This window comes from Arachis ipaensis, chromosome B8 (assembly GCF_059453495.1).
Source record: "Arachis ipaensis isolate K30076 ecotype BB chromosome B8, ASM5945349v1, whole genome shotgun sequence".
Taxonomy (NCBI): domain Eukaryota; kingdom Viridiplantae; phylum Streptophyta; class Magnoliopsida; order Fabales; family Fabaceae; genus Arachis; species Arachis ipaensis.
The window spans coordinates 102,860,683-102,875,284 of NC_142443.1; the positions used below are offsets into that span (position 1 = coordinate 102,860,683).

The window sequence follows — 14,602 nt, forward strand, 5'->3', positions numbered from 1 at the left end:
GAGTAGACTCTCTTGACAAGTTCTCCATTTTCATTTGTATACACAAGATGTTTCACACATAGAGAAACCTAGGTGAGTGAATGAGAGCATCATATCAAATATATCAGATTGCAGAGCAATTAAAGTATGAACAGAACGAAAGGATATAACCCAAATCATGTATAGGTCTCCAAAATAGGACTCACAATTTTTTATGAGTCTCCAAGATCACCAAGAGCACTGCTAGCAATAGAATACAATCCGAGCTTGTGAGGCTTTCCATTCTTGTCAATGCCATCTGGAATCACTCCAATTGATTGTCCTTCTCTGTAAGAAACCTCTCCTGAAATAATTAATTACAATTAGTTACAATCACTGAACCAGCAATAGACAAATAAAAAAGCACAGAAAGTTAATTAAGGTATCACTCCTTTCGATTTTCTATATTCGCGTTGAAAAATCCTTATTAAGGTATCAAAACAAGAAATGTAAAAAGATTTAAACTCACCTGGTTTGTGCCTATAAGGTACAAATGAAAACCAGTTAGTCCACCAACAAACCACAGAGAGATGAAACAATAAGCCATGAGTATCACAGATGCAGGGGATTCTTTCATTGCCTTCCAAACTGTGCCATCATAGTTATCCACCCGAACCTTGATATAGTAATCTGAGATGGAAAAGACATAGATGCAGAGTAGAGTTGCTGAAGAAACAAATAGAAATAAGTAATGGTAGTTCCTCTGCGCATCAGAAAGGCCACGAAAAAATAAATGAAAAACTGATAAGAACAAAGCAAAACTAGTAAGAAATAGAGCATAAATGAAGAACAACACACTTCACATGAAAAAAATAAATTAAGTCATGAATGTCAACTATCATACCAGACCAATACATTGTCCCACCCAAGGACAATGGTGGTCGAAATGCTCAAACACAGTTGTTGCAAATGGAGCAATGCAAGCAACGCAGAGGTCGATACAGCATACAAGTTTCACAGTACTTTACCCTTATAGTATGGCCATTGATTATTACATCTTTTATTCGGGAAAACTGAAGGCTAGGCGTTTGTCGGCCACCCCCACCATCAACAGATTCGTAGCGTAACTCTTTCTCTGGTTGATGTGAATTCCTTGGAATAATGCCCGGATCACGTGAGGAAGTAAGGAAGAGAAGCATCAACACCTAGAGACAAAGACTGTGGTATTAAACTGTAGAAAGCAGTCTCATGATGACATATGATAACCTTTTTTAAATTTGGGCCTTTGAAATTAGAAATGAACAAGTTTTGACAACATAGATAAGGATAGAATCATCAACCAATAAACTAAGGGAAGAAGGCAATGATACTTACAAGAAAAGTAAATAGAATTGCCACCACTAGAATAGCATATCCTGAATCATATGAAGAAAATTGATGCCGAAGATGCCTCGCTACAAAATAAGATATTTTCCCTCAGTAAAAAAAAAGAAAATGAAAAAGAAGAAAAAGTTGGTAAACTATAAAATAACTAAGCACACTCAATCCACAAATGAAAGAGAAAAGGAGACTAAGTAATTATAGATAGTTAATTAATAGTTTTAATTAATTAATTAATTACCTGGTGCTTGCATATTCATAAAGCTTGCCAGTGCTGGATAACACAATCAATCCAACTTTAACATCAAAGAGAATGGATAATCTTTAGCTTTCTTCAGCAATCCATTCCTTCCCTTCGAAAATGTTACTTGCCGGCTCGTTGAATTGTCGATCCTTCGAATCGAAATATTTCCTCGCCCCATCGCAATCAATTTTAGGGTTCCTACCTCCTCAAATTAAACATCTACTTTGATTTGACCTACTAGATCATAAGTCAACAAACTCATTAAGATCAATTAGCTATTCAACTTTCACGGAGCTAATTGGATTAAAACTTCTACAGATTTGAAGAGGGAATTAGTTTATTTTTACTAAACTCAGACTCTTCCGATTCGAAGAGATTTGAAGAATCAGCTACAACTATGAAAATCAAACCCTAAAAATTTGAAGAGAATCACCTATGATTTCAAATCTTACCTTACTGGAATGAAATTGAGTCTGCGATTGAATCATGCATGAGATCGACGAGGCAGAGCGAGAGATCGAGAGGAGGCAAAACCAAAAATTGAGGAGGCAGAACAAGATCGAGAGATTCAGAGAACTGAGAGATTAAGGAGTCAGAGCGAGATTGAAGAGTGAGCGTGGATTCGATTTCAGAGAAGTAAGAATTTTTTTATTTATGAAATTAGGAATAGGTAACAGTTTTTGTAAACTTTTTATAAAAATTAAACTCATTTACTGACATTTTATTAAAAATGTTACTTAATATTTAATTTTATTATAATTACTAACATTTTAATAAATGTTTAAACATAAATGTTACTAAATGTGTGAAATGTAGTAGTGCCAAGTGCCCAAGCTCCTTGGGCTGAGTGTCAAGCCACTGTTTAGCTCGGTCTCGTACATCAAATGGGCAGAGAAGTAGCTTGCAAATATCAAGATGAACTCCATTAGTCTTCACAATGTCACAAATCTGCAGGAAATTAAAAATAAACAAATTTGGATCTTCCTGCGATAGTCTATGAAACTGGTGATTCTGCTACACCAGAGAGATCAACTGAGGTTTCAGCTCAAAGTTATTTGCAGTAACAGGGGGTACAAAAATGCTATTCCGATAGAATCCAAGCTATGAGTAGTATAAGAGCCAAGTGTTCTCCTAGGTTGTGCAGGCATGTTAGGAGGAGGATTAACAACATTGGCATTAACCTCGTTGTTGTTATTGTTGAGCTCCGTAGTAGACTCTTCAACTTCTTTCTCAAAATTATCCCTGAGGTTCTCGCCAGCTTTATAATCTCTAGCTTGTTGTAGACGCCGCCTTCAGGTTCTCTCAATCTCAGGATCAAAGTCTAAAAGAGGCTCTTTGTTCCTGTTCTTGCTCATAAACAACAGAAAATAAAGAAAAAGTACAAATCTCTACGTCATAGTGCAGAGAATTTTCAGTGAGGTATCCTATGTAAATAAAATAAATTAAAATAAACTGAACAACTAGTGCGGTATTTTAGAACCATAAATTAACCGACAAGTGCACCGGGTAGTACCAAGTAATACCTCAGGTGAGTAAGGGTCGATCTCACAAGGATTGATAGACTAAGCAATAATGGTCGAATAATTCCTTAGTCAGGCAAGCAGAAAGTGATGTTTTGAGGGTTCAAAAAGCATTAAATAATAGTTCAGAGAGTAGAAAATGCAAACAACGGAATGGTGTGAAGTATATGAGAGAAAGCAGTTAAGGTGTCGGAGGTGTTTACTTTTTTAGATTAACTTTTCTTACCAACTATTTTAATCATGCAAGATTCATTTCATGGCAAACTGTCAGTGACTAAACCCTAATGTCTTAGTGATTTAGTCTCCTCTAATCTATTTAACTGCCAATGTCTTGGTCACTTAATTTCGATTAGAGGGTTAAGTTCAATTCTAGTTTATGACCACAAAAACCCTAATTAACAATTTAGGAGAAATTTACTTTCAAGCTATTGTTCAGGTAAGATATCTCTTCCAAGAATCACAAGAACGCATATAGAATAAGGGTTATTCTTCCGATCTACCCAGTCTCACAAAATGAAGAACGAAAGTAATCCTTGAAATTGGATCAGTACATTAATCAAAATAGAAGAATAATAATCTTAATTCATAGCAATAAACAGAGCTCCTAACCTTAACCAAGGAGGTTTGTGGCTTATGCTTCAGAGAAAAACTAGGGTTCAGAAAAATGTGAAAGTGCGGAAGTAAGAAGATCCCCGAGGGATGAATCTTTTCCCTCTTTTATCTAACCTAATTTGATTTAAAATTAAAATAAAATAATAAATTCTAAACCTAAAATATTTGTTTGCAATTAAAAATAACTAAAATAAAATAAAATAGAACAATTAAAAGATAAATCCAACTAAAGATGCTCCTTTGGTGAAGTGTGATCCGGATCATTGACGCTAAATGCCAGCTTGGCGTTTAGCTCTCTAGTGGTCAGCTCCAACTCTTCTCTTTCTTGCACAAAACTCTGCCAAACTGATCTGAATTTCACCTGAAATAATTAAAACACCAAAACAACTCAAAGTAGCATCCAAGGAGGATTTTAATCCTAAAATATACTTAAACTCAATCAATTCTAATTTAAAATAAATAAAAAATAAGGAAAAGATGCTCATGCATCAACAACTAACACAAGAATTTTCGAAAATCAATAAGGAAGATAAGCCACTAAATTCGAAAATACATGAAAAGAAAATTAATTAGGGAAAACAAAATAAGATCACTAAGGGGACACCAAACTTAATTTCAAAATTAAGGAAAAATTTTTAACTAAAACAAAACTAAATTTTCAAAAGTTTAAAGAACAAAAACAAATAAAAACTAAAAACTAAGAATGCCTAATGTAAGCAATCAGACAATAGTTAGTTGTTGATTGATAAACTCCAATTTTGTGGTTTATCTTGTGCTTATTTTGAGGGATTTTATCACCTTTTCTCACATTTATTCAATGAAATAGCATGGTTTTGCAATTCTCCCTTGATTTGTGCTTAAATGTGAAAACATGCTTTTTAGGCCCTAAAATTGGTGATTTTAATCCACTTTAATTCCATTTGATGCCTTGATATGTTTGTTGAGTAATTTCAGGTTCATAAGGCAAGTATTGGATGGAAGAAGTGAGAAGAAAAGTATGCAAGTGGGAGAACTCATGAAGAAATGAGGGAACCGTAAAGCTGTCAAGTCCGACCTCTTCGCACTCAAATGACCATAACTTGAGCTACAGAGGTCCAAATGAGGCAGTTCCAGTTGTGTTGGAAAGCTAACATCCGAGGCTTCGAAATGATATAAAATCTGCCATATGTTGCTTCGCGTTCAGGGGCGCGCACGCGCACTTTGCGCGCACGCGCCGATGCTGTCCGTGGCCCACTTTAATGAAATCGCCCCCAGCGATTTTGCAGCTCCTTTTGGGCCCAATCCAACCCATTTCTGATGCTATTGAACCCAAGGATTGAAGGGGGAATGAAGGGAGTAGTCATAGTTAAGTTTTTCATCATGTTTTAGGTTAGAATTCTAGAGAGAGAAGCTCTCTCTTCTCTCTAGAATTTAGGGTAGTTTAGGTTTAAATTTTCTTAAATCCAACTTTTAATTCTTGTTTTAATTTAGTTTCTCCTTTTAATTTCTTGTTGTTACATCTCTATTCTTCTAGTTTTACTTGTCATTTCCTTTATTTTACCATTTTTATGTTTATGAACAATTGTTGGATTTGATTTACTTTTAATGCAATTTTATGTTTGATGTTCTTTTTATTGATGAATTGAATTGTTGATTTACTTTTCTTGCAATTGGTAGTTGGTAGATTTATTATTCTTGCACTTTTATTATGCTTTCCTTTATTGCCTTCCAAGTGTTTGATAAAATGTTTGGAAGGATGTTAGAGTAGATTTTGAGCATTCTTGGCTTGGAAAGAGTGATTGGGCAATTTTGAGTCATGAAAACCCAACTTATGTTGGCGATCTAGAGTTGTTAGCTAATATTGTTTCCATTGACGCTAATCTTTTGCTATTTTAATTAGTAAGTTGGTTAGGACTTTTGGATTGAGATTAGCTAGTCTCGTTAGACTTTCTCCCTATTTGTTGGAGTTGACGTAATGAGATAAATTCTTGTTTATATTTGTGACATGATTAATTAGTCTTGTTTGAAATTCTCCCGATGTGTGAGTTAACTAAATAAGGCGAATTAATTATGCATGACTAGGATAGAAAGCCTATGATCTCAATTCTCGCCATGAATGTCTCTCTTTAATTACTTGCTCTCTTTATTTTTCGTGCACATTTATTTTATTGTCCTCTTATCAAACCAAACCCCCCCCCCCCTTGATCTTCATAGCCAATAAGCATACATTTCATTGTAACTCTTCGTGAGACAACCTGGAGTCCAAAATACTCCGGTTATTTCTTATTTGAGGTTTGTTCTTTGTGACGACCTAAATTTTTGCATGAGAGGACTATTGTTGGTTTGGAAACTATACTTTGCAACGAGACTTCAATTGTGAATTCTAAACCACACAAGAGTTCGCTCATCATTGATCTCAGTCAATCCCCGTCAACAGTGCCAAAAATTTGAAGCGGAATTCAAGGTCCACAAACTAACCGGCAAGTATACCAGGTCATACCAAGTAATACCTCAGGTGTGTGAGGATCGATCCCACGAGGATTGATGGACTGAGCAACAATGGTCGAATGAATCACTTAGTTAGGCAAGCAGAAAATGGTATTTTGGGGTTCAAAAGCATTAAACAGTAATCCAAAAGATTTAAGAAAGCAAACAATAAATTTGGTGTGAAGCGTATGTGAGAAGATAGTTAATGTTTTGGAGTTATTTATTCTTCTGGATTAAGTTTTCTTACCAACTATTTTAATCATGCAAGATTCATTCATGGCAAAATGTAATTGACTAAACCCTAATTCTTTAGTGATTTAGTCTCCTCTAACCTAATCAATCGCCAATTCCTTAGTCACTTAATATAGATTAGAGGGTTAGGTTCAATTCTACTTTATTAGCCACAAAAATAATAATTACCCAAATATAAGAGGATTATATGTCACGTATCCCATTAAGTCCAAGTAATTAGTAGTTTAGGAGGAGTTTACTTTCACGCTAGTATTCAAGTGAAATAGCTTTTTCCAATATTCACAAGAATTCATGTACAAAAAGGGTTGTTCTTTCGATATACCTAGATTCATAAGATGAAGAACGAAAGTAATCCTTGAAATGGAATTAATACATTAATTAATAAAATTATAATAGTATTAATCCATGGAAATAAACAGAGCTCCTAACCTTAATAGTGGAGGTTTAGTTGCTCATGGTTCAGGAAAAAACTAGCGTTTTAAAAAGTGTCAACTATAGAATGAGGCGTGTAAAAGAGAAAATCCCCCAAAGGGCTGAATCTTTTTCCTTTAATATCTAACCTAATTTTATTTGAAACTAAAAAAAATAATAAATTCTAAACTTAAAAAATTTTGTTTGTGATTAAAAATAACTAAAATAAAATAAAATAGAATAATTAAAAGCTAAATCCAACTAAAGATGCTCCTTCGATGAAGTGTGATCCGGATCATTGCCGCTAAACGCCAGATTCGGCGTTTAGCACCCTAGGGGACAGAAAGCTTCCATCTATTTCTGGCTTGCTGGCGCTAAATGCTAGGCTTGGTGTTTAGCGCCCTAGTGGGCAGAACTTCCCTAGTGTTTGATGCCAGGGCATTTCGGCAAGTTTCACTGACCTTTTCTTTACTGTTTTAGGTTAGTTTCATGCATTCTCTTAGGAAATAAGCAAGTTTTGGATAGAATTTCACTTACATCTTGATTCAAGCAAATACTGTGAATTTTATATGATTTCATGAGAATTATGCATGAATTTAATGACAAATTGGATGATGCATGACTCATAACTTGAATTAGAGCTTTGATGCACTTTATTTGCTTGATTTCAGGACAAAGGAAGCAAGGAAAAGCCACGTTAGTCTAACTAATGTGACCACTAACGTGGAATGGAAGCTAGCTTGCAACGTTAATGAGAAAAGTGATCGCCAATAACGTCTTCGAAGCCATCATAGCCCACGTTAATTACCACGTTAACTACATTAACGTGGTAGTTAACGTGGAGGAAAAGGAAGCTCCAAGCGTTAGTGGTAAAAGTGAGTGCCACTAATGCTCCAAAAGGGAAATTGGCCACGTTAAGAGTCACGTTAACTCAGTTAACGTGAACTCTAATGTGGAAGAGGAAGATAATGCCAACGTTAGTGATACTCACCTTTGTCACTAACGTTGGACTAAGCCCATATTGGCTATGTTAAGAGCCACGTTAACCTGGTTAATGTGAACTCTAACGTAGAAGGAGCATGGAATCGCCAACGTTAGTGACACTCACCTTTGTCACTAACGTTGGACTAAGCCACTATGAGCCACGTTAGTTACCACGTTAATTACATTAACGTGGAAGATAACGTGGAGGAAAGGGATGATGAGCCAACGTTAGTGACACTCACCTTTGTCACTAACATTGGAGATGGCAATCAACACCATGTTAGTGGTCACGTTAATATAATTAATGTGAGGCACTAACGTAAGAAAGGGGCATTTTGGAGCGTTAGTGAAAAAGGTAGGTGTCAGTAACGCTCTCGAAGATTTGGCAAGCCTACGTTAAAAGTCACGTTAACTATACTAACGTGAACTCTAACGTAGGGAGAAAGGGGTACTCTCAACGTTATTGGGAAAGGTAAACCCCAATAACGTTTGCGAAGGGCCAAAAGGCAACGTTAGTGGTCACGTTAGTGCCACTAACGTTAAAGTTAACGTGGACCATTTTGGGTTAGGAACGTTAGTGAAAAAGGTGATTCTCACTAACGTTCTCGACCTCATACTTTCACTTAACGTTAACACCACTAACGCCCTAAGCTAAAGTCCATGCCTACTGCACACTTTCTCTGCAAGTGAAGCTGAGCCCACTAAAGATGATAACTGCTTCAACTCAAGATCCAAAGGCCCATATCCAAGACTTGAAGAGCCAACTAGAAGATCAGAAGAGTAGTATAAATAGGAATAGTTTTGAACTAGAGAGAAGCTTTTGGATAGGGAGAACCACTCTCTGTATAATTTTACTTTCTCTGTAACTTCTAGTTTTACTTTCAGAATGCATTCTCTATCTTTGTTTTCTATTCCCAGAGCTATGAACAACTAAACCCCTTTCATTGGGTTAGGGAGCTCTGTTGTAATTTGATGGATCAATAATAGTTTTCATTATTCTTCCTCTTTCTTTTCTTTTGATTTTACTAGAAAGCTTTCAATCTTCATCCAATTGGGTAGTTATCTTGGAAAAGAAGCTATTCATACTTGGATCTCTTCGGAACCTCGGAAGAGGAATGAAGAGATCATGCTAGAAATGCTTTCTCATGTTGGACCAAATTGGGGTTTGGATGGATATAGTGACATATAATCCTACCAATATTTTGATTTGGAAATACATGTGGTATAATCAGTGACCATACTTCATCTCTTCTCATGAGCAATTAGACCAAGGAATTGGCTATTGATCAAGATTTGAGAGATTGAATTACCAAGGAATTGGAATTCAATCACTTAAGATTGCCAAGGAGATCAATGAATGCATTGATTGAGGAAGAGATGAAAATGAACTTGATCCGGAGAATGCAACATCTCCTAAACCCAATGACTTCCCCATTTCTGATCTTACCCATTCTCTTTAATTTTTACAATTTACTTTCATGCTAAATCCCCCATTCCCCATTTAAGATTCTGTAATTTACTTTCTGACATTTATATTCAGCTCTTTATTCCCAGCATTAACATTTTCTGCTATTTACTTTCCGCCATTTGAATTCCTGCAACTCTCACATCAAATTCTGCTTAGCTCAACTAGAACATTCCTCTAATTAAAGTTGATTGACTAATCAATCCCTGTGGGATTCGACCTCACTCTATTGTGAGTTTTTACTTGACGACAATTCGGTATACTTGCCGAGGGAAATTATTGAGAGACAAGTTTCTGTGCATCAGTGTTGCTGAGTTGCTGGCGCTAAACGCCCAGGTCCGTATTTAGTGCCAGCTTGGCAGATTCGAATTCCTCCTCTTTTCTTAAAATAAACAGAAAATAAAAGGAAAGTTGTTCATGCATCACTTGCTTTGAAATTTGGTTGTTTGTTTTGCTAAATCTATAGGAAACTATAATATAGATAAAAATAGATAGCATTTAGTATAGTTACATGCATATAGATAGTTTCATTGAATAAGTTGGTTTCCCTTTGATCCTTCTCCTTGTTTGTGATTAGCATGAGCACATGTGACAAGAGAATTCTTGTATGGTTCGGAATTAATCAAAACAAGAATCGATTCATTAGTAGCATAGTCCAAACCAACAATGAATTCTCTCAATCAAATATTTTAAATTCAAATCATAATAACCGAGATCAAGAGTACTTCAACCTCGAGTCGTTCTCCCTAAGACGCAATTGGAAGTGTGTCTTGTTCGGTTGTGAGGAAAAGGGGGGTTTTCAAGCAAGAAATCAAAGATTAAAAGAACTAATCATAAAAGAACTAAGGTATGAGAAAAATTGGAATTAATGCAATTAAAGGGAAATAAGATCAAAACTACTGAAAATGCCATAAATGCAATAAAGAGCCGTCACTTGGGAGTGGGGATCCAAGGAATCCTATCATTGCCATAACCACAACTATGGTAATTATGATAAGTCAATCTCACCTAGTCAACCCCAACCATCGAGGAGTAAGTCAAGCAAGCATAATTGACCTTAATCCATAAGTCCTAGCTAACTTACCAAACTAGTTAATAAAAAGCAAGCGTCAATGGAAACAATAGTCAACTAACTACCCAAGAATCACCACTAGATGTCAGACATTATGACTCTAGCATCCTAGGAACTCAAACCACAAGCCAAGGTGGGAAGATCTACTCAATTTCTAAAGTTGGCATTTTCACAAACACCTTGTGTGCATAAAAGTAAAACATAGAAAATTACAAGGAAAAATAACAAACTATAACCAACTATCAACACTACCAACAATATACATCCAAACAAACATAAAGAAAGCATGAAACATTAAATTCATCAATCAAAACTTCAAGAACTCAAAATTGCAATTATAAACAAAGTGCTTGAACCAAAGGAAATGAAAATAAAGGCAATGTAATTAAAGTGGAATTAAAGAGTACTTACAATTAAAGATTATCAAAATCCAAAATTAAGCTTGCTATAAAATGCTACATGAAAATGGAGAATAAAACCCTAAGAGAGCAATGCTACACTACTCCTACTCCTACTCATAATTACTCTCTAAACTATCTAAGTGAGCTCTCCCTTTGATATGTGTTGAATCCCCCATATATAGCACTCCAAATTCAGCTCCAAGCCTTTAAAATTTGGGCCAAAAGCCCTCAGAAAATGCACAGCATGCGTTTCATTAACAAAATCATGTGCAGGGGCCTGTGCGGACGCACAGATGTGTGCATCCGCAAACTTGGCTGTTTTGGCTCCTGTGCGTACGCACGGGTACTTGTGCGCACGCACGCATGGAAATTTCCTCTTGTGCGTACACACGCTGGCTTGTGCACACGCACACTAGGCTGATGCGGTCTTGTGCGTACGCACGCTTGCTTGTGCGTACGCACACCTTGCTGTGTGTGCTTTTCCTTGTTTTTCTTCATGTTTTCTCCCTTATACATGCTTTCTTCCACTTTTAGCCATCCATTCTTGCCTCTAAGGCCTGAAATCACTCACAAACTATATCACGGCATCGAATGACATAAAAGTGGAATTAAAAATCACTAATCTAAGCATTAAAACGCATGTTTTCGCATTTAAGTCCAAATTAGCGATCAAACACAAAAGTTTGCTATTTTGGTGATTAAGTGTGAGTTCATGTGCTAGAATCCACCAAATTGTGTCAAAATATATCATCAAATATGGACTCATCAATTCTCCCACACTTAAACAATAGCATGTCCTCATGCTAAACCAACAAGGAAAACAATCAAGAGGGGTTCAACTTATTAAATGCAACTATCTATATGCATGCAAGTATGGTATATACTATTTATATATATCTATGTATCTATAGTTTTCTATTGATTTGGTGAAAACAAATAATCAAATTCCAAGCAAGATTATGGACATATAGGGCTAAGCAAAGAATTAGCTCAATGCAAACAAAATCTATTGAATTGATCCAACTCATCAAAAAGAAGCAATTTGCAAGAATGCATGATAAGAGATGTGGAAACATAAAATTGAGTGATTGAACCCTCACTAGGTGTGTATGCACTCTAATCACTCGGTGTCTAAGGGTTAATCACTCAAGTCTCCTTCTAATCATGCTTTCAAGGTCTTGCTTTCCATCTAACAATCAACAACAAGTGATGCATGAACGCAATTATCATGAGGACTTATTAGGGTTGTAATGGGGTTAGAGTCAAGGTAGGATAGATATGGCTAAGTGGACTAAAGAATTGAATCTTTGATTAGCTCAAGAAACCAACTCAACCCCTATCAATCAACCCACAAAAACAAATGCATTCTAGCCACCCATTACTTCTTTTCACACACATTCATGCCTTAGTTTCTATTCAAAACACATATGCATTTTTTATTCTAATTTTTTTTCTTTTTCTTTGGGATAACTTTTGTCCCATCTTATTACTATATTTTTCTTTCATTTCATTTTTTTCTATTTCTTTTTTCTTTTTCTATGACAAATGCATATGGTTACAGCAAATTGATATATGAAAGTGCACCCATTTTTTCCAAATTTTTCAATAATTACCCAAAATAAAATTTTTCTCTACTAATGCTTCCCAAAATTTCCCCCACACTTAAATGACACACACACCTTAACCTAAGCTAATCAAAGATTCAATTCAAGGTAATTCATGGTTTTTCGCTTAAGGTTGTGATGTGCTAACAATTAGAACAAAGGGGATTAAAAAGCTCAAAAGGGGTTAACAAAGGTAGATGCAAGGGTAGGTTCATATGGATGAGTGAGTTTAATTCAAAAAGGGCCTCAATCATGCTAAATGCATTCAAGACATCAAACATTGGAAATAAAGAATCAAGCAAAACCAAGATCACAATCATAGAAGAGATATAGCACACAATGAACAAAATTAGTGGTTAAAAATTGTAATCACTCAATATAAGCCCAAAACTCATAAGGTATTTGTTCTTTACTCATCTATGTTCCAAAATAATCATTCAAGCAAGTTTAAAAAACGATTTTCCAAGTCAATTCAATAGAATGCCCTTGAACAAAATTCTTAGAAAATCCTTATTGTTTTTCACCAAAATTATTTTCTATATGTATGTATGACGTGATGGATGCAATTTCAAAATTTCCTAGTTCTTTCCCTAATTTTCAACAAGCAAAAATTAACATGAACAATTAGGATATAATTGAACTAGGTGCTATGCTATTCATATCATCCAATCACAACTTCTATCTATAAAATATATACTATGAAAAAGAAAATGCAATGCAATAGTCAAGAACACTCCAAATATATATAAGAAATATAATAAAACAAAAATAAAGTGCAAAGTGTTCGGGAAAAGAGAATTTATGCCCCCAAAATGACGAATCCTCCCCCACACTTAAGCGTTGCACGGTCCTCCGTGCATGAACACGATCCGGGAAGAATGTTTCTCAAGAGCTTCCTCCACCTTTGCTTGGCGGATGCGGGGGCTTAGGTTGTGTGGAGATTGCCAAGGCTAATGTATGCTCGACATGTCGATCCTTGGTGTCCTTCTCCTCTCCCGGTTCCTTGCCTTGACGTCTCATCCTCAAAAAGAATGGAGAAAGTATAATTAGAATTATAGGGCAAGTAACACAAAAGGGTAAAGAAGGGAGCAAATAAGTATCTAATTGAGGAAGTTTGCATAGTGGTGTGGAATACACACAACGGCCGGTTAAAGTGGCATCCACACAATGAAAAGGTAAGAATGAGTTCCTCAATTAAATGTCCTAAGATGCAAGTAAGAGATAAGTGTCATTCAGGCACATGCAGACTTAGGCAATTACACAAGAGTGAATTGAATGTAGGAATTATTGGATTTTGAAGTTGTGCAAGTGAAAGAGCAAAATTGATATAAAATAGCACAACTAACAATAACCAATGCAATGATGAAGAGAACTACCTATTCATCCTTAAGAATAATCAAATAATCACATGGGAAGGTACTTGCTACAAAAAGTAACGAGTCTTGATAAAAATCAAGTCAAGTCACTCAAACAAATGCAAAGCATTAACAAGGAACAAATACCGTGTGATGTGATTATATTGACTTAAAAAAACCATGATGAACAAGCAATTCCATTCAATTCACTAAATTCAATATGTACTTGTTAAAATTTGCACCAAACAAGAGACTAAATATCAATGTCCATATTCATTTGGTGTTAGCAACTTAAAGCAACAAACAAGAAGTACAATATTGAAATTCCAATCCAAGATATCTTCATAATCATGATTAGAATGCCAAACAAGGATATAGTCCAACATACATGGTCGCAACAACACATGCATTAAACAAAAAGTTCATGTAGGCATTATGTCAAACACATGGGGTGCAGTTCATATATTCATCAATTCAAGCAAAAATTCAAATATCTGTAACCCATAAATGAAAAATTTGAACACTTGCAACTCAACAATAAACAATTAAGCAAAAGTTAAGCTAAATAACCAAAGTTAAATAAAGAAAACAAAAATTAAGCGAGCAACTAAGCATAAAAAAGAATATTAAAACAAGAAAATGGAAAAGATGAAGAATAGAAAAGGAAGGGAAAGGCAACAGTGGCACTTGTGTTAGCCACTGCGAGACTCACAGCGACGGAGTTTCGCCGGAGAAGAGAAGAAAGGAAGCATAAAAAGAGGAAAGAAAGAAGAAAGAAGAAGAAAGAAGAAGAAGAGAGAAGAAAGAAGAGAGAAGAAGAGAACGGCAAAACAGGGCACTCTTTCTCATTATTGCCTAGAATTTGACCTGTGCGGACG

The 14,602-nt window shown here is 35.6% G+C and overlaps 1 pseudogene; it reads right to left on the reverse strand.

Annotated features, from left to right (window-relative positions):
- Positions 1 to 283: 283 nt before the first annotated feature.
- LOC107611221 (protein S-acyltransferase 8-like) lies at positions 284 to 1,592 on the reverse strand (annotated as a pseudogene).
- Between the last annotated feature and the right edge of the window lie 13,010 nt (positions 1,593 to 14,602).